Below are 25,696 nucleotides of genomic sequence, written 5' to 3' on the forward strand. Positions count from 1 at the left end.
GGAGAGCCGCGAGCTTCGCCATACTTGCGTTCTGTGATGTTGTCATTTTTTGTGCTCAAGGAGCCGATTCTGAGAACTCACGGCAGTGTGCCTCCCCGAGATGTCATCCAATTTGCGCCCAGAGATGTTATTCCAGGCTAGCCCTTCCGAGATGTACAGTGGGGCAAAAAAGTATTTAGTCAGCCACCGATTGTGCAAGTTCCCCCACTTAAAATGATGACAGAGGTCAGTAATTTGCACCAGAGGTACACTTCAACTGTGAGAGACAGAATGTGAAAAAAAAATCCATGAATTCACATGGTAGGATTTGTAAAGAATTTATTCGTAAATTAGGGTGGAAAATAAGTATTTGGTCACCTCAAACAAGGAAAATCTCTGGCTCTCACAGACCTGTAACGTCTTCTGTAAGAAGCTTTTCTGTCCCCCACTCATTACCTGTATGAATGGCACCTGTTTGAACTCATCATCTGTATAAAAGACACCTGTCCACAGCCTCAAACAGTCAGACTCCAAACTCCGCCATGGCCAAGACCAAAGAGCTTTCGAAGGACACCAGGAAAAGTATTGTAGACCTGCACCAGACTGGGAAGAGTGAATCTACAATAGGCAATCAGCTTGGTGTGAAAAAATCAACTGTGGGAGCAATCATCAGAAAATGGAAGACATACAAGACCACTGATAATCTCCCTCGATCTGGGGCTCCACGCAAGATCTCATCCCGTGGGGTCAAAATGATCATGAGAACGGTGGGCAAAGATCCCAGAACCACACGGGGGGACCTGGTGAATGACCTGCAGAGAGCTGGGACCAAAGTAACAAAGGTCACCATCAGTAACACACTACAACGGCAGGGAATCAAATCCTGCAGTGCCAGACGTGTTCCGCTGCTGAAGCCAGTGCATGTCCCGGCCCGTCTGAAGTTTGCCAGAGAGCACATGGATGATACAGCAGAGGATTGGGAGAATGTCATGTGGTCAGATGAAACCAAAGTAGAACTTTTTGGTATAAACTCAACTCGTCGTGTTTGGAGGAAGAAAAATACTGAGTTGCATCCCAAGAACACCATACCTACTGTGAAGCATGGGGGTGGAAACATCATGCTATGGGGCTGTTTTTCTGCCAAGGGGACAGGACGACTGATCCGTGTTAAGGACAGAATGAATGGGGCCATGTATCGTGAGATTTTGAGCCAAAACCTCCTTCCATCAGTGAGAACTTTGAAGATGAAATGAGGCTGGGTCTTCCAACATGACAATGATCCAAAACACACCGCCCGGGCAACAAGGGAGTGGCTCCGTAAGAAGCATTTGAAAGTCCTGGAGTGGCCTAGCCAGTCTCCAGACCTCAACCCCATAGAAAATCTGTGGCGGGAGTTGAAAGTCCGTGTTGCTCGGCGACAGCCCCAAAACATCACTGCTCTCGAGAAGATCTGCATGGAGGAATGGGCCAAAATACCAGCTACTGTGTGTGCAAACCTGGTAAAGACCTATAGTAAACGTTTGACCTCTGTTATTGCCAACAAAGGTTATGTTACAAAGTATTGAGTTGTATTTTTGTTATTGACCAAATACTTATTTTCCACCCTGATTTACGAATAAATTCTTTACAAATCCTACCATGTGAATTCATGGATTTTTTTTTTCACATTCTGTCTCTCACAGTTGAAGTGTACCTCTGGTGCAAATTACTGACCTCTGTCATCATTTTAAGTGGGGGAACTTGCACAATCGGTGGCTGACTAAATACTTTTTTGCCCCACTGTATCCAGTCTGCAGTCAGAGATCTTATTCTGAGTATTCACAGCAGCCGTAGCCTTTCCAAGATCTTATCCGTGCTGCACTCATTGAGCCCATTTTGAGAAACTCACGCCTCTCCCATCAATAAAAGCAAACCATTACAACCACTAAAACATCTTTGACCTGTTTGTGTGTGGCTCTCTTCCCTTTAGCTTCTTAGTGCTCTGTGAGTGTAACACTAAAAAGCCATAATCTGTGCCAGAAGGAAAGATAAATGTAATATTTTTATTGTTGCTCTACTTCTTTCTACTCTTGTCAAATATACACTACATATGGTGGTCAGGATGATATAAAAAAAATTCTTAATGAAAATTGCAAACAAACAAGAAGCTGACCTGGGGCCTGTGCTTCGTACCGCGCTAAGTGAGTTAGCTGGATTAGATTGTTGACGATTTCGAGTGATCCTGGATCGTTCGGTTCCCCGAAGCCCATCCGGGACTTGCTGTCATAGCAACAGAGCCGTAAGCGTAAACCTGCTGGGGAGCAGGTTTACTTTATGTAAACAGGATTAGATCGCGGCCACGCAGGTATGTCCGCGTCATTCATACGAAAGCAACAGCGATATTCCACCACTGTTTCACCATAAATAAATAACATCACTGTAACCAAAGATAATGCAGCACTTGATCCTTTTATTGATTTCACACAGATACATACAGGTCATTCCCTAAAAAAGGGAAATGTACTATTAACATTCTATTACATGTATGTGATTATTACAGATGTAATTCATATTTCAGAGTAGTAATTGTAAATTACTTCGTGTAATCAAGATGAGAGACCACGGCTATAAAAGCGAAGGTGGATTTGGGAAGTCTGTCGCAGTCATATCCTGTCCGTTTACGCGAGCAACCCATTGCGGAAGGTGCAAGATTGATAAGGAGAGTCCTCAGAATTCAGCACATATTGCGGGACAGACAGGATCCTTTAGCTCAGCGCGACAGTGTGCTCATAGAGAGATATCGATTTTCCCGTGAGGGTATTATTCACTTAACCAACTTGTTGACGAGGGGGTGCAGGACCACCACCTGTCTTTTTTTTTGCTCTGCCCTTTTCTTGGTTGCTGTTATGAACAAACAAACAGATTATTTCAGGGTCTCTTTCCAAGAGACGACAAGCAATATAAGTGATAAATATTACCATTCTGTAGAATATTCTTATATTTCACTTTTACTTGTTCCCATGTTCTAGTGGGTCCTGTTGTGGCTCTAATGTGAAAGGGGATATAATATAACATATTATAATATAATATAATGTAATATAATATTGGATAATATGGTGTGATATGATAAATCTACCCTACCGCCTACTGGTGTTGGCCAGAGGGGCCGATGGCGCAATATGGCAGCCTGGCTTCTGTCAGTCTGCCCCAGGGCAGCTGTGGCTACAACCGTAGCTGCCTCCACCAGTGTGTGAATGTGAGAGTGAATGAATAGTGGCATTGTAAAGCGCTTTGGGTGCCTTGAAAAGCGCTATATAAATCCACTCCATTATTATTGTTATTATTGAATTACTTACGAGTTTGATTTGTCAGCAACTTTCTGCCAGCCCTCTCTCCTTGCTTTTGCAGCCTTTGCAGTGTTCCCTTGCGTTTTAATTAAACTCTGAAACTCCTGAAATCCCTCACTCAAGAGTTCTTGCTCTGCTGCCGAAAAATACCGAGCGCGCTCCTTCGACATTTTCGCCGACCAATCAAAGGGTTGCCGATCAATGTTTCTACTATCGATGCGTAGCCCCTGTTGGGCCACCCAGTGATCTCACATTACTTCATCCAGCTATACTAATCGTCAACAACAGGTGTGTTCGGGGAACCGGAATAGCGAGCTCAGAGTTAGCGCGATGATTTGGTCTTGGATGTTTCATTTGATCTTGGATGTAGTAAGCGACGTACGAAGCACAGGGCCCTGGTGCGGATTCGTTTTTAAACAAACAAAGTTTTGAATGATCCTGTAATGCTAAGAAAACTTAACCTAGACTAAGCAAATGCCTTGACCATAGATCATTCAAATTGCGGTGAGTTGCAAACCAAATATATCTGAATATCTGAGATGTCTCTTTTACTCACACATGCAGACATACATGTGTTTTCAAGCGTGACAAAGTGCCCTGCTAACATTCATCTCTAGGAATTTGCTCACTTTGCCACGGTTCATAGACGTGATGTTTTGGCTCAGTGCACAATCAAAAAACACAACTCCAAGCTATGGACTATTTATTATACAAAGTTAATGGAGAAGGGGAAGGAGATACACTGGTACAATTTTGTCATAGTGAGGAAACAAAGCCAAGAGGTAAGACTACACTCAGAGAAATACATTATACATTATGTATTTATAAATGGAGATTTTTAAAAACAACAACAACATTTTATTCAGGGTGTTGAATTGCAGATCATGGAGGGAAGATTAATGAAACTGCTCATCTTTGGTTTGTACTCTTTTCTTATATTTCTAGTTGAGAAATAGTACATATATACAGTATATATGTTTTGGTTTGCTTATGTTTTATTGTAGGTTCTACCTTACAATATAAAGTGCCCTTAGGTGACTGATCTTGTGATTTGGTGCTTTATAAATAAAATTGAACTGAATTGTTTGGGATGAATGTTGATTTCCTTTGTTTTTACAGGAGTTTTTCTTTTTTCTTTCTTCAATGTGCAGATAACACAGCTGACAGGTAAGAAAATATGAATTTATATCTCTCTAGTATAACTGACTGTCAGAAATAAGAACATGGTGATAGCTGCAGGGGTGTACTGCAATAACTAATAATAACAATAATAATGATGACAGCAACTAAATAACTCAACACTAAATCATCCATGTGCCTAAAAGATGTCTTTAATGGAAATTACTGTGACCATTTTTCATGTTTTATCATACAACCTATTTTTTTTATATAAATATAGTTTTATACTTATATTTTTTTCTAATTTTCTCTTTAAATCTGTCATCCTGTTTTTCAGACTCTTATTGGCCAAACTTCTTTAATATAGCTACAACCACAACAGATACTACTATTGCTACTCCTGTTGCTACAACTACAACTACAGCTGACACTACCATTGCTACTCCTGTTGCTACAACTAAAACTCCAACAGATACCACCATTGCTACTCCTATTGCTACAACTCCAATTCCAACAGATACTACCATTGCTACTCCTGTTGCTACAACTCCAACTCCAACAGATACTACCATTGCTAGTCCTGTTGCTACAACTACAACTCCAACAGATACTACCATTGCTACTCCTATTGCTACAACTACAACTACAATTAACACTACCATTGCTACTCCTATTGCTACAACTACAACTCCAACAGATACCACCATTGCTACTCCTGTTGCTACAACTACAACTCCAACAGATACCACCATTGCTACTCCTGTTGCTACAACTACAACTCCAACAGATACTACCATTGCTACTCCTATTGCTACAACTACAACTACAACAGATACTACCATTGCTACTCCTATTGCTACAACTACAACTACAATTGACACTACCATTGCTACTCCTGTTGCTACAACTACAACTCCTACAGATACTACCATTGCTACTCCTGTTGCTACAACTACAACTCCAACAGATACTACCATTGCTACTTCTGTTGCTACAACTACAACTCCAACAGATACTACCATTGCTACTCCTGTTGCTACAACTACAACTACAATTGATACTACCATTGCTACTCCTGTTGCTACAACTACAACTCCAACAGATACCACCATTGCTACTCCTATTGCTACAACTACAACTACAGCAGATACCACCATTGCTACTCCTGTTGCTACAACTACAATTCCAACGGATATTACCATTGCTACTCCTGTTGCTACAACTACAACTACAACAAATACTACCATTGCTACTCCTGTTGCTACAACTACAACTCCAACAAATACTACCATTGCTACTCCTGTTGCTACAACTCCAACTCCAACAGATACCACCATTGCTACTCCTGTTGCTACAACTCCAACTCCAACAAATACTACCATTGCTACTCCTGTTGCTACAACTAAAACTCCAACACATACCACCATTGCTACTCCTGTTGCTACAACTACAACTCCAACAGATACTACCATTGCTACTCCTATTGCTACAACTCCAACTCCAACAGATACTACCATTGCTACTCCTATTGCTACAACTACAACTCCAACAGATACTACCATTGCTACTCCTGTTGCTACAACTACAACAGATACTACCATTTCTACTCCTCTTATTACAACTCCAACAGATACTACCATTTCTACTCCTCTTATTACAACTCCAACAGATACTACCATTGCTACTCCTGTTGCTACAACTCAAACTCCAACAGATACTACCATTGCTACTCCTGTTGCTACAACTACAACTCCAACAGATACCACCATTGCTACTCCTGTTGCTACAACTACAACTCCAACAGATACCACCATTGCTACTCCTGTTGCTACAACTCAAACTCCAACAGATACTACCATTGCTACTCCTGTTGCTACAACTACAACTCCAACAGATACCACCATTGCTACTCCTATTGCTACAACTACAACTCCAACAGATACCACCATTGCTACTCCTGTTGCTACAACTACAACAGATACTACCATTTCTACTCCTCTTATTACAACTCCAACAGATACTACCATTTCTACTCCTCTTATTACAACTCCAACAGATACTACCATCGCTACTCCTGTTGCTACAACTCCAACTCCAACAGATACTACCATTGCTACTCCTGTTGCTACAACTACAACTACAACAGATACCACCATTGCTACTCCTATTGCTACAACTACAACTCCAACAGATACCACCATTGCTACTCCTATTGCTACAACTACAACTCCAACAGATACCACCATTGCTACTCCTGTTGCTACAACTACAACAGATACTACCATTTCTACTCCTCTTATTACAACTCCAACAGATACTACCATTTCTACTCCTCTTATTACAACTCCAACAGATACCACCATTGCTACTCCTATTGCTACAACTACAACTCCAACAGATACCACCATTGCTACTCCTGTTGCTACAACTACAACAGATACTACCATTTCTACTCCTCTTATTACAACTCCAACAGATACTACCATTGCTACTCCTGTTGCTACAACTACAACAGATACTACCATTGCTACTCCTGTTGCTACAACTACAACTACAACAGATAATACCATTGCTACTCCTCTTACTACAACTCCACCAACTGACATCAGACTTCCTATGAAAGGTACAATCTGTTGTAATATACATAGCTTGATAGAATGAAAGAAATTAGAACAGAGTAGCCTTTATCGTCATCGCTTCCAGGGGTGGCAGAAGGCAGCCAATGATTTTCTTGGGCAGTGTTAATACCCTCTGCGTAGCTTTCCTGTTCTCAGTTGTGGCGCCTGCTTCCCAAACACCTGGGCAGCAGGAGAGTACACTCTCCACTGAGGAGCGATAGCAGGCCAGAAGCAGCTTCTGGTCTTATATAAGTCTTATTCTTATCAAGTCCATCAATACATTTCATTTCTGTTTGATACAAAACTGAAGAATTTTTTTTAAAGATGAAAATAATTATTATTATTTCATTTGCCATTTCCAGATGTGCAGAAGAGGACTGTAGTGAGGCTGAGAATGAAAAGCAGTCCTGATCTGACAGATCCAAACATCAGGGATCAAGGGCTGCAGCAGGTACAGGAAACAGATGTGTTTGCTCTGCTTTTAAACACCTCTACTCCATTTTCTTATCAGCTCTCAGCAACTCAAGCAACAAATGACACCATTTTCTTTTTTTATATGTTGTGTATTAAGCTGGAGGCCTCTCTTCAAAGTCAGGTCTCTGGTGTTGTTAGTCTGCGTTGGAGGCACATCAGCTGTTAAAAGCAACAAAAGGAAGGTACGGATCCTAAATAACATATTTACACCATGTCATAAGTGACCCATATATGGTTATGTTTTATCCATATCCATATGCTAAATAAAGAAGTTTTCTGTAAGTAGAAGAAGCAAAATTTCATGGCTTGTTTTATGTTTTGATTAATTCAGCGTCTAATCTAAATTGAGCTACAGATCTGTTTAGAATTCACTAATATCCTATCTGATATTAACAAGTGGTGGATAATCCTTGAGGCCAGGATGAGGGACTTTTTTAGGTTTTACAGCACCTGTTTTCAGAGAAAAAACATAAATAATTTCATAATATCAGGTTCACCAATCTTGTTTTCCAGCGGCAGATACGTGTGTGGAGGACAGCGATTTACTCTAAAAGAGGACTGCAGAGAAGATCTGACATCAGGAGCAGGAAAGCTATGATGATGTTTGCAAACCTTTAGCTTGCATTCTTAATTATTTTGAGTGGATTTAGATACAAATGTTTAATTACTACAGTGGCTATATTTTATGTTTTACTTTGATTGATTTGCTGTTTCTCTAAACTGTTAATGCAATACTATAACCAGAAATGAAAAGTTGTTTTGGAAGATTTTAGTGTTGATATTTATGTTTATGAAAGTTATATGTCACTTCATTTGACTTTCACAGACTTTCCCACAGGAACCAGTCACCACACCAGCACAACAAACCTGCAGTTCAGTGATATGAGATGCAGATGAGTTGTGACTTAAAAGACTTGTGCAAGAACCATAGACTGAATTTAAATAAGAACATTGCATCAGCATGAATATAAATGAAAAGCAAAGCAAATGACATGTTTTACACCTGCATGCTTTCACATGTCCAGAATTTCAAGGAAAAAGTACATTTCAAGGATGAAATTTAAGGATCAAGTTGAGACATACTTCCTTTATGATGTATTACTTGTGTGCAACTTTACCCTTATACAACCTGGCCTTGAGGGGTGTATAGATGACTCAATAACCGAAAAAAACAAGCCCAAATCAGTAAGCTTTCACCACCTTCTTTGACAGTTAGATGTTAAGTTCAATGTCACTGGGATTTGAACTAATTCCTGATTTTTAGTAGCTGCACCTATGTCATGAATTTAAAAATACTCATTCTCAAGTTATCATGTTTACATAATTTTCCGAAAACTTTGTGCTTGACTTTTACTTCAAGGTCACTAGGTTTCAAACTCGTCAGAAACGTTTCGTACATGCACCTATGATATCAGTTTGGAAATCGGATGCAGCATCATTTTCAAGTTATCATGTTCAGAAACCTGGGTGTCCACGCTACCAGCCACCCCATCCACCTGCATGGCCGCGTGACGACAAAACCCCGTCAGCCTTTTACAGCTGAGGGGTAAAAACCTTTCACAAGAAAGAAAAATGGATGCAAAAATTTCATTCTGCATTTAAACTGATACATATTACAGATCCTGTTCTATGGGGTTATAATGAATTCAGTCTACAATAGAGGGGGATTCATTTGGGATTCATTTGTACATTTGTCAACTCGCTTCCACTTAACATTAAACTCATCACTGTACTTATTAATCTCATGGATTGTTGGCTTTTCTCACATCTGACTGAAACCTGAATTCTTCTCACAGTCTGTGATGCATGTGTTGATGATCCTAACAACAAAAATGAAGTAGAAAATATTATGGAGCCTGATCTGGGCTGTTGCATGATTTTGGCTAAGAAATAAATTAATATTGTGTCATACTGAAATATAATTAACTTGTAGGTTTTTGTGACAGTAATAATCGTTGTACAGAAGTGAAAAACAGACTATTAAAATTTTCTACACCAGCATTACATTCTTCACCACTAGATGGAGACAGTCACCAGTGTGTGTGAGTGCGTCTATGTGGTATGGATTGACATTTGACCTGGCACTGTACCTGGGCTCTGGGGACATTTCGACTTTTTGCTGTGTATTCATGTGTCCCCCTAAAACATGACTTGTAAATGCATTTTTAAGTATCTAAATAATAATTTTTCTACTTCTTATGAGGTCACTATTTATCTTTTGACGTGTATTTGCTTAAACTGTAGTGTAAATTCATTTATTAAACTCTAATTAAAAGATTTTCTGATTTTCTTAAAAGTCCACCTATACCCCTCACCTGATTTTTGTGTATTCCAATGTATTGCACAGCGACGTTTCGAGTTAGAGTGGATGTGTGTAAGTACTGCAATTTAATACACATTTTCAATACACACGGCCGGAAGTCATTGTGATTGGTAGGCTATATATATAGGCGGTACCTACAGGAAACAGCGCCACGACTTCGCGCGTGCCCTTTAACAAGTATATGTCGACGGCAATACGAAGACGGATTAAAAACACAAAGGTAAGCCTTTTTTAATGTAAAATGCACCATGACTTTAATACTAGTGATGGGCAGATGAAGCTTCATGAAGCACTGAAGCTTTTCATCCAATTGCTTCACCCCAGCGCAAAGCTTCTTGAAGCTTCATTTGCTCTAGTAGGACACCTACTGGACGTAAAAATATTAGTTGGCATGAATTTGAAGAGTGTGGCCTTTTGCACACAGCCTGTAAATGTCAACAACAAAAGGAGTGTGTAAAACATGTATATTGTAGTGATGCAGTATACTGTGTATATTTATACTGGCAGTATGGAAAATGATCATTTGGAAATGCTTAAAATGGAAATGATCATTTACTGTGAGGTGAGGTGTGGTTGGGGTGTGGACAGTAGTTGTGCTTTTGTAACGTTGAGGTATGGACAGCTACACACTGAGGCTTTGAGCCTCAGTCCTGCCTGTTCACATTTTATTCTGTAAAAACTAAATTTTCACTGCTTTTATGGCCTTTTTAGTGGGGAGAACATAGCTAGGATTTAATGATTTAACAAATCTTTTGAATCCTTTGTCCTATTGCACCATCAGTATTATGAAAATACATCTTCTGTAGAAATTTACATACCTTGTTGGGAGGAATAAAATCAAAATGTTCCCACACAGGGGAGGACATCCTCCTCTTCTTAGCTGGCTCCATTCTCTCCTGACTTTCTCTCTTCACTCTCATAAACCTCCAAACTCTCACTAACCGCAACTCTCCATCAAACACCCACATTTTTGAATGAAGTCTGAGGGGTTTATATCGCTGTCATATCTCGCGGCAAAGTTCGAACCACTTCATGAACCAGTCACGTGGTACAGCCGGGCAGCGAGGCTTCGGACGTCATCATTTTCAGCTCCTCCCATAAATGAAGCAAGCCTCGATACGCGCATCGCGGAAACGCCCCCTCAATTACTCGACACAAGCTTCGAAGCCTCGATACAGAACGTCACATCACTATTTAATACTATATGAAATTATAGGTGCACAGGCCTATATTAAACTGGTTTAATTTATGCTTTATGGACTGTTAGTTAGTCTTTGAAGAAGTAAAATGGCCCCAGCGTTTGTCATTGAGTAAATAAAATACGGCTGACGACTAACCGCGTCAACGCGATAAAGCGGGCTAACTCGTGTTAGGATTTACTCGGTGTTAAAGCATTATTGTGGCTTAAACGTGTTAATGCCGACATCGCGACTAACGCGATTAACAATTAAACCAGCGCAGTCTGAGTCAAAATCCCTGATGTCGCTGTCAGCTAATTTCGGGCAGTTTGTCCAATGTCTGTCCATTCTGCTGACAGCCCTAAAATAAAAGCAAGGGGTATAAGTGTATTTAGTCGTGTATTTATTTATATGCCTGAAGAAAAAACTTCTTACAGTTTTGATGCCTAAGCTTTCTCAGTACTTGTATCACTCTCTGCAGTCGCCATTACAGAAATGTCACATGTCGCCATTTTGAGTACTAGGCCTTTAACATTTTAAAAGAAGGCATAAATTAGGACTATGAATAAGTCAGCTGTGTTTATGCTGTAAACTACACTACTGCTAGTTCTGCTACTACTGATGATGATGACAATGAAGACAATAATCGTAATACTTTATATGCTTTGGTAATACAGCCAATCAAAACGTACAGGAGAACATGCGAAGGAGACGCATTCCTCCACGGGAGGATGCAGTCTGTCATGTTTCTGCTGGAAGGGACAAACTGGGACTTGATATCCACTACATAAATGCCTCCAAAGGTAAGTTGGTCTTTAGTTTGGATTAGATTTGGAGTTTGTCACTTTGTCTTTTGTCACTCACTTGGTATGCCTCTGCAATTCAGGTCGGGGCATTTTCACGACTGTTCCATTCCAAAAAGGAGACTTTCTTTTGGAATACAGAGGTAAACTCATAACAAAAGAAGAATGTGAGTGGAGACACAGAGTTTATCATAACAGCCTGAAGGTGTTCATGTTTGAATTCAAGTTTGATGGAAAACTCTGGTGGTGCGTATTATATCAGTGTAGTTTGATTAAGATTAAATTACACATTGCTTTTGATTTATGAAAAAAAAGCTTCCTAACAAAAACTAGTTAAGCTAATACTTTTTTGCCTAACCCCACAGTGTGGATGCATCTCAAGAAGATGGGTCATTAGGCAGACTTGTCAATGACAACCACATCAGTCCAAGTGCTAAGATGAAAATATTAAATATCAATGGAAAGCCCCATCTATGCTTATTTGCAAGCAGAGACATAAGTCCAGGTGAAGAAATAGACTATAATTATGGTGACTCGGATTGGCCCTGGAGATGCAAGGTATTTCTACAATTGTACTTTTTGGAACTGATAAATTGCATACCGTAAGCTATTTTTACATTTGTACCTACTCAAATTGGCTTAACGTGACTTAGGGCATCTAGTTTTCCACTGAAATTGAGTATCACCTACTGTGCCTGGGGTCACTATAGCAATGCAGCCGAGCATCCAGTGATATAAATGCCACAGCAAGCATGGACGTCAAGGTGACAAAATGCCTGCTGCTCAGTCTATACTTTAGTGTTCAATTCAGGGATCACGCTGTAAATTTTGGTCGCCATTTCAAACATTTCAGAGTTTCAAAAATGATGGCTTGGATTTTCACGAAGGAGGCGCACTCATAACTTATCGAATGACAACATTGACCAGCCACCTGGTGGCATTCAGTCTGTCTATGTCAAATTTTCTGATCACTTTGGAACCTTGGTGCAGTAGTTACTGAAAAACTACATGGTACTATAACCTACTGGAAAAACAGGGGTAGGTACTAATGGAAGCGCTAACGGCTGCAGACAGGAAGATACTGCCAGCACCGGAAACGTGCTCGTCATCTCCGAGCATGAAGTAAGGAGAGCCTTCAAGAGAGTGAACACCAGGAAAGCAGCAGGACCAGACGGCATCCCAGGTCGTATCCTAAGAGACTGCGCATACCAGCTAGCTCCTGTGTTCACTGAGATATTCAACATCTCTCTATCTCAGTCGGTGATCCCCACATGCTTCAAAGAGTCCATCATTGTTCCTGTCCCGAAGAAACCCCACCCTGCTTCTCTCAATGACTATCGCCCTGTAGCCCTCACCTCAGTAGTAATGAAGTGCTTTGAACGCCTGGTCAGAGACTTCATCATTTCTTCACTACCAGACACACTGGACCCACTACAGTTCGCTTACCGTCCAAATCGTTCCACAGACGATGCCATCTCTCATCTCCTCCACACATCACTCACTCACTTGGACACTAGAAGGGGGAATTATGTTAAAATGCTCTTCATAGACTACAGCTCTGCATTTAACACCATAATTCCCTCCACACTCACCACCAAGCTGGAGCATCTGGGACTCAGCTCATCTATGTGTCTGTGGATCTCCAACTTCCTAACTGGCAGACCACAGGCAGTAAGGATGGGCGGACATGTCTCAGCCTCCACCACTCTCAGCACTGGAGCCCCCCAGGGGTGTGTTCTGAGCCCCCTGCTGTACTCTTTGTACACATATGACTGTGTGGCCACTACCAGCTCCACCACCATCATCAAGTTTGCTGACGACACCGTCGTGGTGGGCCTGATCTCTGATAACAACGAGACGGCCTACCTGAAGGAGATTAGGAATCTGGAGAACTGGTGCCAGAGGAACAACCTCCTTCTAAACGTCAGTAAGACAAAGGAGCTGATAGTGGACTTCAGCACTAAGCAGGAGAGGAACTACCAGACCCCCGTCATCAACGAGTGCCCAGTGGAGAGAGTGGACAGCTTCAAATACCTCGGAGTTCACATCACGCAGGACCTGTCATGGTCCTGTCACATCAACACCGTGGTGAAAAAGGCCTGTCAGCGTCTCTACCACCTCAGACGCTTGAGAGACTTCCAACTGCCCTCCAAGGTGCTCAGGAACTTTTACTCGTGCACCATAGAGAGCATCCTGACGGGAAACATCTTAACCTGGTTCGGGAACAGCACCATGCAGGACAGACGAGCTCTACAGAGGGTTGTGCGGTCAGCTGAGCGCACCATCCGCTCCGAGCTCCCTGACCTGCACTCAATCTACAGCAGGCGGTGCTGGACCAAGGCCAGGAAGATCGTGAAGGACCTCAGCCATCCCAACAACAGACTGTTCTCTCTGCTGAGGTCAGGAAAGCGATTCCGCTCCCTGAAGACCAACACAGAGAGACTGAGGAGGAGCTTCTTCCCGCAGGCGATACGGTCTCTCAATCACACCACCACACAGTACTGACCCACACATACAGTTCTTACACACACACTGGACATTCTGGACATTGTTTTCACTTCATTACTTAAATCACGCTGCTGTTATTGTGTATATATTTATTTATATTTCTTCATACATTCTTATATAGTTCTATACTGTGTATTGTGTATTTTGTTGTACAGTTATTTTATTTTCAACTTTAATTTATATATTTTATCTTATTCTCCCAGTTAAATTTACCCTTCATTCTAATTTGTGTTGTACAGTTATTTCATTTTTAACCTTAATTTATATTTTATTCCTTCCTAGTTAAATTTACCCTTTTTAATTTTTCATATTTATTTCCTATCTTATTCATAGCCTTTTCCTTTTTTGTTTTCTTTAGGTCACGAGCAGTTGTCCAAGCATTTCACTACATATCGTACTGTGTATGACTGTGTACGTGACAAATAAAATTTGAATTTGAATTTGATTTGAATTTGAAATGGGCAATTGTGATGGCTGCCACATCAAAGCCCTCTAAAAGCACTAAAAAAATATCAGCAGGTATGCAGAAATAAAAAATGGCTTTCGGTTTCTAAATTTTAACAGTGATTGATGTTTAATGTGATTCTAGCCTCTTTAGTTAGATTCATTTTAAATTTTGTCCCTCGAAGATAAATGGGCCCTAGTGATAGTTCGTTGCTGCTACAGGTGATTCTTTTACTCCTTTAGCAATGGCTTAAAAAAGATTAAAGAAATCACACTGACTATTTTTCTCTTAATGTCAAGATACGTTGTGTGGCAGGCAGGGGAAGGACCCAAGATGCAGATTCACAGACACGGGGATAAACTCAAAAAACACAGCTTTATTGCTGGCCACGGGAAGCAATACAAAATAAACTAAAACTGGGAAAACTAAAGCATGAACTGTACAAGGAACCGAACCACGGGGAGAATTACACACAACATGAGGGAGAACGCGACGCCGAACAGAGGGAGACTCAGACAGAAATACACAGAGGGTAAACGAGGAAAGTGGGCACACACGGGGAACACAGGTGACACTGATAATCATAACGAGACAGGGCGGGGTGAACTGAACATGACATGTACAGGCACAGAGGTTCAGACAGGAGGAGAGAGAGCACGGGGAAAACAGACATAACGGGCTGGGGAAACATGAAACAACCACAAAGGGAGACGAGGGCTCATAAATACATAGAGGGCACACAGGGGGGAGAGAGAGCACGGGGAGAACTTAGACATAAAGGGCAGGGGAAACATGGAATAAAACATAAGGAGAGACGAGGGCTCACAGATACACAGAGGGGCACACAGGGGGTAAAAGCCATGAAGGGAAAACACTTAGGGAACAACACAACAGGGCAACTCAGAAAACATGGCCTAAATAAGGAACGAAATACAAAAATACAAGGAACTAAGAATACTGGGCCCACATGGCCCAGGACCATGACACTTAATCATAGGGCCTTAAATTCTCTATACATGACAGTGAATATTTTAAAGACATTAGCTTGAAACTTATCTTTCTCATACAGTTTATTTAATGTTTCAAAAGCCTCTTCAAAAATGCACTGTATTTTCATTTTCTATCTGTTACACACGAAGACTGAGACCAGCCAGATTCAGAAGACTGTGAGCTGCCTAAAGCCGCAACCAAACAGCTTTCCAAACAATGATCTGGAGCTGAAACATCCAGAGCCTGAAAGGGTAAATATAATCCAGTGTACCACTTAATGAACTAATATTTTAATCTATCATCATTCTTTATGGATGCTGTGTGTGTGTGTGTGTGTGTGTGTGTGTGTGTGTGTGTGTGTGTGTGTGTGTGTGTGTTTGGCAGTCACCTGGGTGTGATGTGATTTACATGGACCGTGGCTTGTAGGTCCTTTTCCTTGTTTCAAAGTGCAAGTCTGGATAACATCTGAGTGTGTGTGTGTGTGTGTGTGTGTGTGTGTGTGTGTGTGTGTGTGTGTGTGTGTGTGTGTGTGTGTGTGTGTGTGTTAACCACCCAAATGTGACTTAGGAGGACCACACTGTTATTGGGGGACTCCGTCAAAGTTTGCTTCATGGTGACATCACTCTGGTTTTAGGAGGGGTCTTCTCATATTTTTTGACAGTTTGACCTACAGCATGCAGAACTGACTGCATGTGCTTTGTTTCTATGTTGAAATGGTATTAGCAGTGTATGTGTAGTCATTAAAATATCCTTAAGTGTGAACAGTTTGGTTGTTTTTTTTTCAGCATTTGACATTACTGCAATGCTTTGACAAAAAACTACTTAACTTAAATAGAACTGCAAAGCTAAATTAAGTCTATCAAAATGTGTTTCAGTTTGTTTAGGGGTCTGGCACAAATCTTGCCTTGCAAAATTGGCAAATCAGAATTGTCACCAGTCAACACAGGTGTGTATCCCATTCATATTTGGCTTGGCTTTTTCAGTTTATATTTTACCTGTCTAAAGTATTGATCAATTAAAATAACTTTTATTCTTACATTCCAGAAAGAAGAAATTTCTGAATATTCAGGGGAGGATGGATTGCCACATTCAGTTCTGGATCAAATATCAAGCGATGATGATGGCAACCACAGCATATCAGAAGAAGAATATGTGCCAGATTCAGAGACATATGATGAAGATTCAGATGAAGACATCTCATTATTGCCAAGCACATCAAAAGGTCTGCTATGCCAAGATGACATCTCCAAAGCGCACGAACAATCAGATTCAACGAATTTAATCCACAACTTGACAAAGGACAAGCCAGAAGATAAAAGTGAGCTTTGCGAAACTGAATCAGAAAAAATGACTTTAAGTAAAAGAAATTACTGCTATTTTTGTGGCAAACCACAAGCTAAAATTTCCCGCCACCTGAAAACGCACAAAATGGCTCCTGATGTTGTGCATGCATTTTCCCTGCCTAGAGACTCAAACGAGCGTAAAAGTCTGTTAGAGAAATTGAGAAATTTTAAGCATAATGCTGCAGTTTTGCATGGTGGAGTGGGACCACTGAAAGTGAAGAGAAGACCCAAGATTAAAGCAGTAGAGGGAAAGTTTGCTCATTGCTTTCATTGTCAAGGGATGTATGTTCGCAAGGATCTTTGGAGACATGTCCGCAGATGTCCTAACAAACCAAAAGATGACATGGATAAAGAACCTGGAAGAACCAAAGTACTCGGCCTGGCTTTAACTCTGGAGTCTCAGTGTTATCCGCAGGTGTCAAGTGGAGTCTGGAAGGTTCTTGCTGTTATGAAACAAGATGAGATTGCCTCAGCTGTGCGAAATGACTTTACTGTTATTCAGTTTGCCCAGTCCCTCTACAATAAACATGGACAAGACCCTACAAAGTATGATTATATACGACAGAAGCTTCGTGAAGCGGGACGTTTGTTGTTGTGTCTGCGTACAGAATTCTCAGTGCATAACATGGAAGAAGCTATTAAGCCTGCTAATTTCCAGAGAGTTGTGCAAGCAGTAAAGAAAGTTTCAGGTTTTGATGAAGAGACACTGTCATACAAAACTCCAAGCCTTGCGCTGAAACTGGGACATACACTGCATAAAATTTCTGACATTATCCATTGTCGTGCCCTCATGACAGAGGATGAAGCCCTAATCAAGTCCACTGATGCGTTCAAGAAGTTGCCTTGAACACATTGAGTGAAGCAAAGTTTAACAAGCCATCAACATTGCCCTTTACAGAATATGTTCAGCTTCTCCATCACTACCTTCAAAAATCTGCAGAAAGTGCCTTTTGCAGCTTGGAGAACGAAGCCACAGCTCAGAATTATGCCCAACTTGCACAAGTTACACTCTCACAAATCATTGTGTTCAATCGAAGACGTTCTGGAGAGGTTTCAAAGATGCACCTCAAAAGTTTTCTTGAAAGAGACAAAACAGCACTCCACAGATGTTGCCATGGGGCTCTCAGAAATGGAACAGACTCTGTAACTATTTCTGTAGAATAGAAATAATGGGAAAAAGGGACAGAAATGTTCCAGTTCTGCTAACACCAAGCATGCTGGATGCTCTGTCACTACTGGTTAGTAGGAGGCCTGACTGTGGTATTTGTGCCACTAATATCTACCTCTTTGCAAGACCCCGATCAATGAGTCATTACAGAGGAATGGACTCCTTGCGTGTTCATGCACACCAGTGTGGAGCAAAGCAGCCTGAGTATCTAAGATCGACACAGCTCAGAAAACATGTTGCCACACTCTCACAAGTCCTTAATTTGAAAAACAACGAATTTGATCAGGTTGCAGATTTCCTGGGTCATGATATCCGCGTTCACCGCGAATTCTACAGATTACCAGTTCCCACAACACAGCTGGCCAAGATTTCCAAACTGCTTTTAACACTGGAAAAAGGACATCTTTCCCAGATCCAAGGGAAATCACTGGATGAGATCAAAATAGAAGGTTTGTATTGAAAGGAGCAAATATTAGGGCAGTAGTTGAATATTATGCTTTATCAACAGAATTAAAACCTAAAAGCACAGACCATTCTGTTAAGTGTCCATGATTTAAGGTTCTTGAAGTCTATTGTTTCATCACTTTGCAACATTTGGCAAACTGCAGAGTGGTGGCCTTAAATAGTAAAACTATGTACTATAATTTCCAGTATTTGTTCTGTATTTTGTCATATCTCGTTGTTAATGTGAGGTTTTTGGGGGGGTTGTGTTTGTGTTTGTTTGTTTTTTGTTTTTCCCCCCCCACAATTTCTCAGATGAAATTGCATTAAGTGATGCTGAAACAAAGAACAGTGAGAGTGAATCAGATGAGGATGACACAGCACTCACAATGTCAGCGTGTGGCACCAGTGAGCCTGTACATGCAGTAGCTGATTCCACAAACACAGCGCAGCTCCAAGACACTGTAGATTGTGGTAAGTTACCACTAGCTTGGTTTCTGTGGATAAAATGTTTGTTACAAATATTAAAACTTAATCAAATTGTGTAATCAGCAGATGAAGGACCACTCACAATGCCTGCAGCAAGTGAGACTGCTGCTCCCTCTGAAGGTAAGGGGTGCAGTTGGTTCTCTAAGCTTATTATTGTTTCATCACTTTGCAACATATGGCAAACTGCAGAGTGGTGGCAAAAAGTCCCTTGGATGAGTGACAAAATGTTTCTCCCACTGAAAACGCTACGTCCAGATTAACAGAATCAACGTTTTGGGATTTACTTAACTGGATGATTGAGCATGCATCAAGAGACTTTTATTCAACTTTTTATTCAGTCTTTTATTCACAGTGGAACACTAAATGTTGTCTCATTTTAGAAATTTGATAAATTTTCAAAGAGAATTTTAGCTCGTTTTGATATTGATGGTAGCAACACATTTCAGAAGTTAGTACAGGGTAGCATCCATTCTTTTAACAAGCAAATGTTTTTTGTTTTTTTTGTTTGGTTTTTTGTTTGTTTTAACTATTCCTACTTTATATATCTTCCAGAGAAAAATGCTGCTCAATCCCACAATTCCCGAAGAGCTCCCAAAAACATGTGGTCCAAGGCTGAGGTTGCTGCAGTGATGAGGCATTTTAAAGACCACATAAACGAAGGGAAACTAGCCACCAAAAATGAATGCAGTCATTGCAAATTGGTAGAAGATCCGGTGTTGGCAGGAAGAACAGTTCAAAACAAGAGATTTTGTAAGAAACAGAGGATTAACTGCAAAAAGGCAGGAAAAAAATGAACTAAAATAACTGTTTAGCCAGATGTGGTTTTACATCTTGGTCAGATTGTCAATTGTTGTTAACACTGATGTTCTGTTTAAAGAAAAAAAAAAAAACAGTTCTTGTTAATTACAGAAGTAGTTTGTATTTCATAATTTTTACATTTAATTTATTTAGTTTTTTTTTATTTTTTTTTTGACAGGTTCTTATTTTAATATTTTTTGACAGGTTATATTTAAAATAAAAAATTATAAATGCATATTTTCTCCCCTTAATATTTACCTTTAAACTATTAAAATTCATTTTAAATGTTTTTAATTTTTCTGTTTTCTATATTTTTGTATTTCTGTGGGAAGCGTGGGCATTTTGTCCATAGATTTCTTTTTTTTATTTATGGTTAAAATTAATGTTCAGATCCAAGAACACTAATAAAATGATGTTCCAGTAATCCTGTGTCCTGTTAGATGTGTATTCATGGCAATGATGAGCTATTTAAATACTACATCATTGTCCCTTTAAAGACCCAATATTGTTTTGGTTTTTTTTTGGACCTCATAAAACACATCGTTGTCAAGTGGACAATGTCTCCAGAAAACACAATAGTCTGGTTGGTGTGTATCAGTGTATCTAGACTTATATAGGGAGTGTATGAGGTCTGAAGTGACCCAATTTTTTTTCAGATTTTTTTCGAACACTTTCACCTCGCTCCCTTGGCTCGAAGTCCTTTGAAAACGGTAGTCCACTTAAACCACCACCGGGCAGATTGACGTAGTATAGTCCCTCCATACCACATAGACCCGTGTGTGTGCAGTCCTTTTTACATGTATGAAAATGGTGTGCGTGGTTAAACATGAGCTTCTACTTTATACTGGTTTCAAGATCTCAACTTGACTTTGCAGGGTAACAACATGGGAAAGAAAGACAAAATAACAAAACACTTCTGACAATCAAGTAATCTTGCAATAAATCTAAATATGAAATGTTTGCATTTGCAAATAAGGACCTGGATGTAAATAAAACCATTTTCTTAAGCTTGACCAGCCTCTTGGTGAATGTTAAATCAGGAGATGAAGTTAAATTCAGCATGAGCCTCTAGTTTAAGAAGGGTTCATAAACTCAGTGTGGTCTTTAACAACACAATAGAAACACTTTTGAGAGCCACGTAATCTTAAGCATTTTCAAATTTGCATTTACAATTAAGGACTTACATGTAAATAAGTGCATTTTCTTATGCTTGATCATTCCCTTATTTAAAGTTAAAACAGGAGATTAAAGTAAATTCAGCTACATTCCATTTTATTTCTATAGTGTCAAATCACACCAGCACTGCAGTATCGGCCTCAATGCATCTAATGGACCCTTCAATAATAGAGAGAAAACCCCAACAAACAAACAACTTCCTATGAGCAAGCACTTCACGACAGTAGGAAGGAAAAAGTCCCTTTTAACAGGAAGAAGCCTCAGGCAGGAGCAGCGACTGGTTGGGGTGAGGGGAGGGAGTAAGGCCAAAAGGCACACAGTGCAAGAGAATAACAATGATTAAATGCAGAGCGTTGTATAAACACATATAGAGTGAGAAAAGGTCAGTGAAGAAGAAACAATCATGCACATCATGGGAAGGTCTAACGCAGCTTAATTAAGTGAGGGTATCTGATCCAGCTCAAACGATATGCATTGAAAAAATGTTTTAAACCAAATCTTAAAACTGAAGAGGATGTCTGTTTCCCAAATCTAAACTGGGAACTGGTTTTGTCTCCCATTCTACTTTTAAATACCCCAGAACCACAAGTAATCCTGCAGTCTGAAAGCAAAGTGCTCCACTGGATTGATATGGTACTATGAGGGGTTGATGATACACTATATCGCCAAAAGGCTTCACTCACCCATGCAAATCCTTTTATTTAGGTGTCCGAGTCACTTCTATAGCCACAGGTGTTTAAAATGAAGCCCTTGTTTCAGAATGGCTCGTTCTCAGGAGCTCAGTGGATTCCAGTGTGGTAGTTGTCAAATTTAGTCCCTGATAAATATTCAAAAGTATATATTTATATACCACCAACAGCCACCTAAAGCTGCTTTATATTTTAAGGTAAAACCCATGTAGTTAGTAGTATTAAAATAAAGTGGAAGCAATTAGGAATGACAACAACTCGGCCAAGGAGTGGTAACCAAATTCCCTTAACTCTTCTTCGTAATTGTTTTGCATTGCGTACAAATACATTGACCTTCAGTTCCACAGAAGGATTCACAATTAAAACACCGCAGATGTATGGCACCATATCAGGTACTTTTATAACTGTGATTATAAATCATAAATATTGACAGCTCATTAAAAGAATATTAATAAAAATGAAGTATCTGGTTTTGTTTTAAATAGTTACACTGTAGTGTAACCAATTTTACACGACTTAAATGATGCTGTTTTGTGTTGTGCTGTGTTCAGATTGTTTATTCTATATTTTGTAAAACTGTTGTGCAGGTAAATCCAATTTTGGATATACATGCAGTTGCAAATATATACACACACTCACTCAAAATCTTTTAATAAGTGTTGCTCAGTATTCTATGTAAATACCTTTTAACATGACAAGACAAAGGTCTAACTCATCATTAGCTGTTATGATTGACTACTATCGGTAGTTTCTTGTTGCCATTTTTCCCATAAAAAAGGTTAGTTTGACAGCAATTTTGGACTGACCAATACTCAGAACACTGGGAATGCTCTCTTTAACTCTTACTGTTTCTCCTTGTCCTGGTGCTCATGGGGTCTGGTCAAGGCTGGACTGGGACAAAAAATCGGCCCGGGCATTTTGACTAGAGACCGGCCCACCAAAGATTGAAAATGTGACGTCATCCAAGGGTAAAACCGCAAAGGATTCTGGGAACTTGTGGCAAGAGGTACTAGCGCACGCAGGCTTTCATTCGAACTCAGTGACACAGCGGTAAAAAGAAACCCAAAAAATGGCAAGAAGCTGTTGTATTATTAACTTCAATAGCCGGTCGCATGACAGCCACGGGAAGCCGACGGGTAAAGAGATCGGTTTTTTTATCGGATTACGTCGTTGAAGAGAAATTTTTTAAGCCATGTTTCCGAAGTAAGAGCCGACGGATGGTCTGGATATACCAAATATAACGTCTCAGAACACTCCAGCTCACATGTTAGTCTGCTCCAAGCATTCCCACAAAGGTCAGAGTTTTGTAGTAGTTAATACGTCATTTTTCTTAACATAATTGGTGATATAGGTTACAAGCAAGTCCGGCGCTGAACAGAAATTGTCGCGCTATGCTCCTTTGTTTATTGTGCATAAATAGTGAATTGTCCTGACACAATATTACGTTTCGCTTCTGTTATTACCATGGTACATTGACAAAAACATATACTTTTATTCACAGGATAAAACAGTTGTTTTGTATCACTAATTGTCCAGTGCGATTACAACATACAATATTATTGTCACTGCTACATTTCTGTAATGAACCAGAAATTATTTCCACTACTAATTAATTACCGTTGAGCTCAAAGGTTATATAACCTTTGAGCTATATTTTGATTGAGTGTGTATATATTTGCAACTGCATGTATATCCAAAATTGGATTTACCTGCACAACAGTTTTATTATCCATGGCTTCAAAATATAGAATAAACAATCTGAACACAGCACAACACAAAACAGCATCATTTAATAAACGGTTAACGAATGTGTATCTATGACGACGATTTGTAAGACTGGTAAACTTACCTTTGTTCGTACGATGGTCTTTGTTCTACACGGTGCGTTTCAAGGTCCTGTACCCATCCGTCGGTAAACTGTACCTGGGCTTGTTTCAGTGACCTGAAGTTACTAAACTTCATGAGTGTATGCACTCACTCCAAGAACCGTGTAATTATAAATATATGTGGTGCGTGGTGAAAGTTGGGCTCACGCTAATGTCTTTTGTCCACTCTGTGTGCTCGTAAGGGTCTGACCCTTTCACTGGTTTGATTTTTTCCTCGTATCTTTTCTTTGTCTTTTCGTCGAGTCTGTCTTTGTACGGACCGGCATTGTTCTCCTTTGTTTTGTTTTTTTTGTACATTCCATTTTTGTGCGGCAAATAAAAAACAAGAAGGTATTGGAACTGGAGAATGAACGTTTTGCGGTGCTGCAAATGCTTGCATTTGATGCGGTACTTGGATTGTTTTGCCACTAGTTCCCGGCATGCAATACGTGAAAATCACGTGATTGCTAAACAAGGGGGAGGGTGCATCCAGCCTCCTTGGCTGTAATTGGTCCAGCCCAGAGTCGATCATGACCAATCCAACACCTTTCATTATATATACCCTTCCTAAAAAAAAAAAAAAAATCCATTGGCCCATAAAAACAAAAAATCGCCAGCGGCCCACCGGGCAACTGCCCAGTATGCCCGATGGCCAGTCCAGCTATGGGTCTGGTCCTCTGTGGTTCTCAGGAGTGGGGTCTGGCCAGGGCTGGGACAAAAAATCGGGCCGGGCATTTTCACTACAGACCGGCCACCAGGTATTATAGGAAAAACCATAAAGCCTTTGAATGAAAACAAACGCTGTTGTCACAGTGATGTACACTGTCTTGTTGGTATATACAGTGGGGCAAAAGAGTATTTAGTCAGCCATCGATTGTGCAAGTTCCCCCACTTAAAATGATGATAGAGGTCAGTAATTTGCACCAGAGGTACACTTCAACTGTGAGAGACAGAATGTGAAAAAAAAATCCATGAATTCACATGGTAGGATTTGTAAAGAATTTATTCGTAAATTAGGGTGGAAAATAAGTATTTGGTCACCTCAAACAAGGAAAATCTCTGGCTCTCACAGACCTGTAACGTCTTCTGTAAGAAGCTTTTCTGTCCCCCACTCGTTACCTGTATGAATGGCACCTGTTTGAACTCATCATCTGTATAAAAGACACCTGTCCACAGCCTCAAACAGTCAGACTCCAAACTCCGCCATAGCCAAGACCAAAGAGCTTTCGAAGGACACCAGGAAAAGTATTGTAGACCTGCACCAGACTGGGAAGAGTGAATCTACAATAGGCAAGCAGCTTGGTGTGAAAAAATCAACTGTGGGAGCAATCATCAGAAAATGGAAGACATACAAGACTACTGATAATCTCCCTCGATCTGGGGCTCCACGCAAGATCTCATCCCGTGGGGTCAAAATGATCATGAGAACAGTGAGCAAAGATCCCAGAACCACACGGGGGGACCTGGTGAATGACCTGCAGAGAGCTGGGACCAAAGTAACAAAGGTCACCATCAGTAACACACTACAACGGCAGGGAATCAAATCCCGCAGTGCCAGACGTGTTCCGCTGCTGAAGCCAGTGCATGTCCAGGCCCGTCTGAAGTTTGCCAGAGAGCACATGGATGATACAGCAGAGGATTGGGAGAATGTCATGTGGTCAGATGAAACCAAAGTAGAACTTTTTGGTATAAACTCAACTCGGCGTGTTTGGAGGAAGAAGAATACTGAGTTGCATCCCAAGAACACCATACCTACTGTGAAGCATGGGGGTGGAAACATCATGCTATGGGGCTGTTTTTCTGCCAAGGGGACAGGACGACTGATCCGAGTTAAGGACAGAATGAATGGGGCCATGTATCGTGAGATTTTGAGCCAAAACCTTTGAAGATGAAACGAGGCTGGGTCTTCCAACATGACAATGATCCAAAACACACCGCCCGGGCAACAAAGGAGTGGCTCCGTA

The 25,696-nt window shown here is 40.5% G+C and overlaps 1 protein-coding gene and 2 long non-coding RNA genes across 3 annotated transcripts in view; all 3 read left to right on the plus strand.

The window, feature by feature from the left end:
• LOC146674486 (Fc receptor-like protein 5) overlaps nt 1–25,696 on the plus strand; it is a gene marked incomplete at its 5' end in the record, with an annotated part of 160,551 nt that overhangs the window by 79,635 nt on the left and 55,220 nt on the right. The gene's annotated exons all lie outside the window — the stretch shown is intronic.
• LOC146674488 (uncharacterized) lies at nt 7,015–7,639 on the plus strand. Its single transcript, XR_014909398.1, has 3 exons — nt 7,015–7,047; nt 7,405–7,493; nt 7,614–7,639. It is a non-coding gene; the product is annotated as an uncharacterized LOC146674488 (long non-coding RNA).
• LOC146674489 (uncharacterized) lies at nt 19,114–19,919 on the plus strand. Its single transcript, XR_014909397.1, has 3 exons — nt 19,114–19,189; nt 19,268–19,324; nt 19,757–19,919. It is a non-coding gene; the product is annotated as an uncharacterized LOC146674489 (long non-coding RNA).

This window comes from Rhamphochromis longiceps, linkage group LG3 (assembly GCF_057381845.1).
Source record: "Rhamphochromis longiceps isolate RC_006_pf linkage group LG3, R_longiceps_female_GT1.1, whole genome shotgun sequence".
In the NCBI taxonomy this organism is placed as follows: domain Eukaryota; kingdom Metazoa; phylum Chordata; class Actinopteri; order Cichliformes; family Cichlidae; genus Rhamphochromis; species Rhamphochromis longiceps.